We start from the raw sequence: 7,496 nt of genomic DNA on the forward strand, positions 1-7,496 counted from the left end.
GTCTATTCTGTACATATTTGCACAACCAAATGAATTTTATTGATTAGTAACACTTAATATCTTTCCCAGCAGCCATTTTAGGGGATAGTATCAATTTTCTAATCTTAAATGTTTAATATTTGAAAGCTAGTAAAACTCATTTGCAATGCATATTACCATTTACTGCAGCCTGAAATATTGAAACACTTGGAGAAGTACTTCCTCTCGAGACCAAAACTGGTATCACTAGCTTACAAATCAAATACTGGGCTGTATAAACAAATAGATAGCTGTGCTCCTTCAAACCCATCAGTCCCTGTTTTACTAAGCCTAGATTTCTGCATAAGTATCTGACAGCACTAAAGGTTAGTAATGCAGACTACTGTCAGGGATTTCAGTTGGATTCCCAAGCAGAACAAAATCAACATGCTCCAGTAGCTCCAGTCACCCTATGCTTGGGAGGAGAAACTTTTAGTAGATAGTACAAAAATGTGTTCTGTTTTTGGCATAGATCCATGTATTATCCCAAAGGGAATAGCTAATAACATTGAGGTTTACTTAATTCTTAAAGTAGTTTTATAACCCTTAGTCTTTAGAACTGAGAAAATTGTCAGTTACCTTGAGGCCCTAGTGCTCCTTGGCAGGATGCTAATAACTAGATGGTCTTTCACTTTTTGTCATTATGATAGTACTAAGCTAAGCCACATTTACTTATGAATATTGACCACTGAGGAAATGAGCCATTGCTTGCCATCATAAACCTCTAGTCTTATATTGAGAATTGGTTACTTGTGTAAAATCAGTAACCATTTTTAGAAGATATCCCCATTTAGAGTTTAATATCGTGGGAATTCTTTTTAAAGATATGAAGATAGACATACCCACACTAGGAAATTTTTTAAATGCCTCATTTTTTTACATGTTTCTCACAATGCTTTCAACCTTTTGTGGATATTGAGATACTATTGGAAAAGTAGGGAAAGAAAGGCAGCTGGAGTCTCTTTTGAAGAGCAATGTATAAGATTAAGATAATTTTCAGTAAAATAAGATATAATCAGGAAGAACATATAGCAGATTTTTTTGAGTTTTATTGTTAGAGTTACCCATAATTGTTCTTTACAATGGAGGGAGTAATAGAAAGAAGTAATTGCACATATATCAAGACATTAATTCAAGTATATAATTTAATTATTATTTTCTGTGACAACTAAAGCCAAAATGCAACCTCCCTATGTTTACCCTGTCTATGCTTGCCTAATGCAGTTCACTTACATTGAGTATGAAAAATTTTTAAATGTACCTTTGACATCTTTGGACTTTTTGTTACTTATTTTCTTTTAAGAAAGGAAAGTGAGTCCAATTATGTGAGAGGCCCATCAAGTTCAAAAGCCAGGGGATTAGAGTAGCTATATTAAAATAATTATTACCAAATTTCCATTTCAATTGTGTTTTCTGTTGATTTATTCTGAGATGATTAAAGGTGAGGAATAAAGATCAATCCCCAGGTTACAGAACTTTCCAAATAGGCACATGACCATCTAATATGATTTCAATGAACACAAATATTCCATTTTCTTAAAACTGAAATTCCAACCATTTTGTTCAGTCATCAAAAACCAAAGCAAGACCTCCAGTCTTAGAGGAACTCTTCTTAGAGGATTTAGAGAAAAATAAAATTAAACAAATCAAGGTGATAAAAATATACAAGAAGTGCATAGAAAAAAAAAGTAGCTGTAAATGAGATAACCACTGAAGGGAGAGGAGGAATATTTCAGGGATTAAGGCAATGTCTCCAGAAGGTCATGGATAAAATGCAAGTATCTTAATTAACAATGTTTCATATATATTGTTTACTCAATAAATACTTATTAAAAGGGTTATACCTTACTATGACAATTAAAACATTAGTATATATAAACACTTATCACAATAATTTGTCCAATATTATTAGGTCAGCTAGAAGTTTCCTAGAAAAGATCAGAGGAAAGTAAATAGAAAGCAAATAAATATTAGAAATAGAGAATGAGAACTGAGAAGCAAAAGAGTCCTAGGGAAAGGTACTTCAAAATTTACCTTAAAATTTCAAAGACTGGCCGAAGGTGGTAGAGGAGAGGCTTTGTCTCCCATAAGTTCCCAATAAACCTGTCCATTCAGTCCCAAATAATGCCATAAACCAAACCAAAACAAAAACCTAGAGCAGCCTAACTCACATAAGAACACAATGAGACTATTTTCCAGCCTAAGACAGCAACTGGGATAACCTGCTGATAGGGATGAGAGAGAAGCTCAGCTCAGGGTCAGGACCCAACCAAGAACAGACCTCACTTACAACACCTTAAATTCTTCAGCACCAGTGGTTTCTTCTGAAGCTCAGCTCATGGACCTGTGAGGGGGTTTGGCAGTTTGCTGGGGTGGTGTCTGAAGTCTCAGCTGGAGTTGGGACAAAACACACTGGTACTGAACCAGTGGCATGAATCGAGTGGTGGCAGCCCAGTTGGGGAGGGGCACAGGCATGCCAAGTTTCTGACCATAGAGAATCAGATTTTAATCAGAGATCTGCTTCTGGGTTGAGATGAGTAAGCAAAGAAAACTGAAGAAAATAGACAGCTTTCTAGGGGGAGGAGTAGACCAGAATACACCCTCAAAAGAAGATAATAAAAAAGTCAAAACTCCAACATTCAAAGCTTCCAAAGAAAATATGAATTGGTATCAGGCCATGGAAGCACTCAAAGGAACTTTGAAGAGAAAGTAAGAGAGATAGAAGAAAGATTTAGAGAGATGAAGGAAAAAATGGAAAGACAAATAAGAGCAATGCAGGAGAGTCATGAGAAAAAAGTCAACAGCTTGAAAACCCAAATGGGAAAGGATATAGAAAAGCTCTCTGAATAAAATAATTGCCTAAGATTTAGGATTGAACAAATAGAAGCTAGTGACTTTCTGAGAAATCAAGATACAGTTAAGCAAATCCAATTGAATAAAAAAAAATAGAGGGTGATATGAAATATCTCCTTGGAAAACTAGATGACCTGGAAAATCGATCCAGGAGAGATAATTTGAAAATCATTGGACTTCCTGAAAACCATGACCAAAATAAGAGCCTAGACATCATCTTCCAAGAAATTATCAGGGAAAATTGCCCTAATATTCCAGAAGCAGAAGGTAAAGTAGAAATTGAAAGAATCCACTGATCCCCTCCTGAGAGAGATCCCCACCCCACCCCCCACCCCCACCCCCCAAAAAACTTCCAGGAATATTATAGCCAAATTCCAAAGATCCCAGGCCAAGGAGAAAATATTGCAAGCAGCTAGAAGAAAAAGAATTCTAATACTGTGGAGTTACAGTAAGGATAACACAAGATCTAGCAGCACCTACATTAAAGGACCAGAGGGCATGGAATATGGTATTCCATAGGGCAAAGGAACTGGGACTACAGCCAAAATCACATACCCAGCAAAACTGAGTATAATCTTTCAGGGGGAAAAATAAAATTATGCTTCAATCTGTATTCAGATACCATCAGTTCTTTCTCTGCTGATGGTTTGCATATTTCATATGTTCTGATATCATCCTGCTCATAATTTCTTTCACAGTTACTATTGCTTACTGTATTACCCTCTATCTTATTCCTTCCCTTTGATATTTACTCTATTTTCTATCTTCCTTCACCCTATCCCACTTCAAAAATGCTTTGCTTTTTACTGCCCTCTCCCCCAATCTTCCCTTTCTTCTGTCACCTCTCCCCCCAAACCCCCTGCATCTCCTTCCCCTCCCACTTTCCCTCAGGGCACAATATATTACTATTCACACTTGAGTGTGTATGTTATTCCCTCTTTGAGCTAATTCTGATGAGAGTAAAGTTCATTCACTCCCCCTTTCCTTCCCCATTCTCCCCTCTATCCCATAGGCTTTTGCTTGTTTCTTTTATGTGAGCTACTTTTCCCCAGTTCACCTCTCCCTTTCCCTTTTTTTTTCCAATGCATTTCTCTTTCTCCTTAACTTTATTTTGAAGATGTCATCATGGGTCAGCTAGGTGACACAGTGGACAAAGCACTAGTCCTGGACTAAGGAGGCCCCAAGCCCATATCTGGCCCCACACATAAGCCACCCCACCCTGCCTGCCCCACAAAAGAGAAGGATAACCAAAAAAATGCTTTACAGATATAATCCTTTTATATTTAATTCATACTTGTACCCCCTGTCTAAGTGCATTCCTTTCAGCTGCCCTAACACTGAGAATGATCTTATGAGTTAGAAGTATTATCTTCCCATGTAGGAATGTATCTTTTAATATCCTCCATGGTTTCTTTTTCCTGTTTACCTTTTTATGCTTCTCTAGGGTCTTGTATTTGAAAGTCAAATTTTCTATTCAGTTCAGGTCTTTCATTACAAATGCCTCAAAGTCCTCTTTTTCATTGAAGCCCCATTTTTCCCTTGAAAGCATATACATAGTTTTGCTGGGTAGATGGTTTTTGGCTTTAGTCCCAGTTCCTTTGCCTTCTGGAATAGGATATCAGGGCAATTTCCCCTGATAATTTCTTGGAAGATACTGTCTAAACTCTTACTTTGTTTATGGTTTTCAGGTGGTCCAATGATTTTCATAGTTAGATGCCACAGAGTAGATGGCAATGCCTTAACTTTATATATGTTCTAAAGGCCACTAGGACCTTTTCCATCTTTATCAATGGGAGTGCTAACCTTCTCTACTTTCATACAACATGGTCCAATTATTTTCATATTATCTCTCTTGGTTCTATTTTCCAGGTCAGCTGTTTTTTTCCAAGGAGATATTTCATATTGTCCTCATTTTTTAAATCAATTGGATTTGGTTTATTGTGTCTTGGTTTCTCATAAAATTACTAGCTTCCATTTGTTCAATCCTAATTCTTTGGCAATTATTTTCTTCAGAGAGGTTTTTCATTTCCTTTCCCATTTGGCTTTTCAAGCTGTTGAATTTTTTATATTTTTAAAATTTATATTTTTATATTTTTTATAAACATATATTTATTTTTACACTCATTTAAAAAATTATTCCTACATCCTCTCCTTTCCTGTAGCCTCTCCCAAAGCCATTGAAAACGCAAGTGATATGATCTCAATTTCACATATGAAATCATGCAAAGCATATTTTCATATTAGCCATGTTATGAAATTATGTATGCATGTATGTATGTATATGTGTATGCACACACACATATATAAATACATAAAGAAGAGAGAGAGAAAGAGAGAGAGATTATGCTTTACTCTGCACTCAAGATTAGTCAATCAGTAATCAATTTTTTATCTGGAAATGGAATCATTTATCATTTTTGTTATGGGTCCTTTGGAATTGTCTTTTGTCATTGTATTTAATAGAATAGTTATGGATTTGAATATCTTAAAACTTTCCTTTGTCTATATGCTTTTTGGTTGAGAGAAACTAATGCTGTCTAATAGCTGAAAGGCAAGGAACAACTAATATAAAAGAGGTAGATTGAGAATTAGCTGGAGACATCTTTGAGGCACAATCATAAGCAAAGTAGAGGGTTTGGTCCATAGTGTCCCTAGGTAACAAGGTGTAATCCTTCTTTAATGCAGCTGAGTAAACAATGGTGGCAGCCACTGCTGGGCAACATTCATCTTACCATGGTGTTTTTTTGTGTTCTGTCACAGGAACCCTTTTTGTACCCTTGATGAATATCTGAAAGCTTTGAGTTAAATATGCAGTACCATTAAATGCGATATGATAATAATTCCTTGTGGTATCAAGTAGTAAATATTAGAACTACATATTTGAGAATGGTATATTATGAATGCTAATTGGTTAGGGAATGCAGCAAAATGTTTCATTACAATTAATTCTAATCATATTTATTCTAGGTTCATGAGTTATTTTTTTAAGTTGTTGATTTTAATAACTCAGCATTCCTTTAAGTAGACATGTATATATATGTGTGTGTATATATATATACATATCTGCATATATGTATATGAATATATATATATATACATATGAATATGTCATACAAATATTTGTGTGTGTGTATATATATATATATATATATTCTGTAAAATGTTTTATCTGTTGTAAACTATGAAAGGACTTAAAATTGTAAAATTAGTAATGCTGGGTTAGTGTCAGGGTAGTGATCATGGTGGGGAGAGTCATGACATAAATTCTACCATCCTAGTTGATTACTAGTCCCTTTTTCAGGCAACCCAAATTTTCTTATTAATCAATTTTTCAAGGAAAATTTGGTTTTGGTAATATGATAGATATTTTTTTCTTATCCTACTTTCATATGACCAAATTAAGAGCAACCAGGTTTGGAAATCTTTCTCTGAAAATCAGATTGCAGAATAAAATATTGTAGTGTGTTGTTCAATGCATTTTAATATACTAAATTTTTAAAATGACCTTAAAATTTTCTTTCTTCCTTTGCTTATCTAATACCCTAAAGTTATCCAAAAGTGAAAATAATATCTAAAACATACTGGTGTGATTCATTTCTTAGAAGGTACCTGTTGTCTTTATTTGTAAATTGCACTAATGAAGCCCAGAATAACTACTCTCAAGCCAGCCACACTTTTCAAAACTCTAGAATTTTTCATCCCAGTTCATTTAGGCCATGTAAGTGAGTGTATAGGATTCTTGTCCAAATTGGGAATATTTCACTTAACTCTTTGAAAGATATGTTTTGACACACAATCTTGAATGACCTAATTTCAAGGCATGTTCTTGATCAATAATAGTGAAGATTATGATGAGTGAAGGCTTACTGAATTTGTCTATGTCACCCACTGCTCCTGTGAGGGGTTTCCTGTTTATATCATGCTTGTCTATTTGGATATTTTTAAAATTCTTTCATTCTCCTCTCCCAGTTTTCTAACAGAGGCTGTGCTTATCTATCTGCCTTAGAATTAATTATAATGGGATATCTTCAGTCTCACAGGTATTCCTAAAAATAAAGGATTTCTACTTAAAGAGAGGTACAGATAAGTCATAGGCATTCAGCCTATACACATATATACTTCTTCCTTGATTGAATAAACATGGTCAAAGCACAAGCAACATCATTTACAAATGCTACTGTGAAGTAGCATACATACTCATAGCCTACATTGAGAATGCCAAAGCCAGAAGGGACCTTAGAGACCAAACAACAAACCCTCTTACCTTATATCAGTAGCCTAAATCCAAAAAAGTTGAAGTGACTAGCTGCCTATAGATGGAGTCAAAATGACCTGAGGTCAAATCTGGTCTCAGGTAAGAGCTTGTTCTGTGACTTTAGGAGAATCAATTTCATCTACAAAATGGGGTTGATTGTATCTAATACCCAAGATGATTGTGAGAATAAAATGAAATACTTTTAAAATCTTAAAGCATTATATAAATAGTAGCTATTATTATTATATTAATGTCACATTAGATAGTAAGTAGCCTGATGAAAATGAAAATCAAAACCAGGTGCCCTGAATCTAAGTACCATAATCTTTCTAATACATCTAATTTTCAAGTTCATTTGAGGTATAGTTAA

At 34.8% G+C, this 7,496-nt stretch overlaps 1 non-coding gene across 1 annotated transcript; it reads right to left on the minus strand.

Annotated features, from left to right (window-relative positions):
- Positions 1-4,568: 4,568 nt before the first annotated feature.
- On the minus strand, positions 4,569-4,696 carry LOC122733178. The gene has a single exon (XR_006353767.1). It is a non-coding gene; the product is annotated as a U6atac minor spliceosomal RNA (small nuclear RNA).
- Positions 4,697-7,496: the final 2,800 nt, after the last annotated feature.

This window comes from Dromiciops gliroides, chromosome 6 (assembly GCF_019393635.1).
Source record: "Dromiciops gliroides isolate mDroGli1 chromosome 6, mDroGli1.pri, whole genome shotgun sequence".
Lineage (NCBI taxonomy): Eukaryota > Metazoa > Chordata > Mammalia > Microbiotheria > Microbiotheriidae > Dromiciops > Dromiciops gliroides.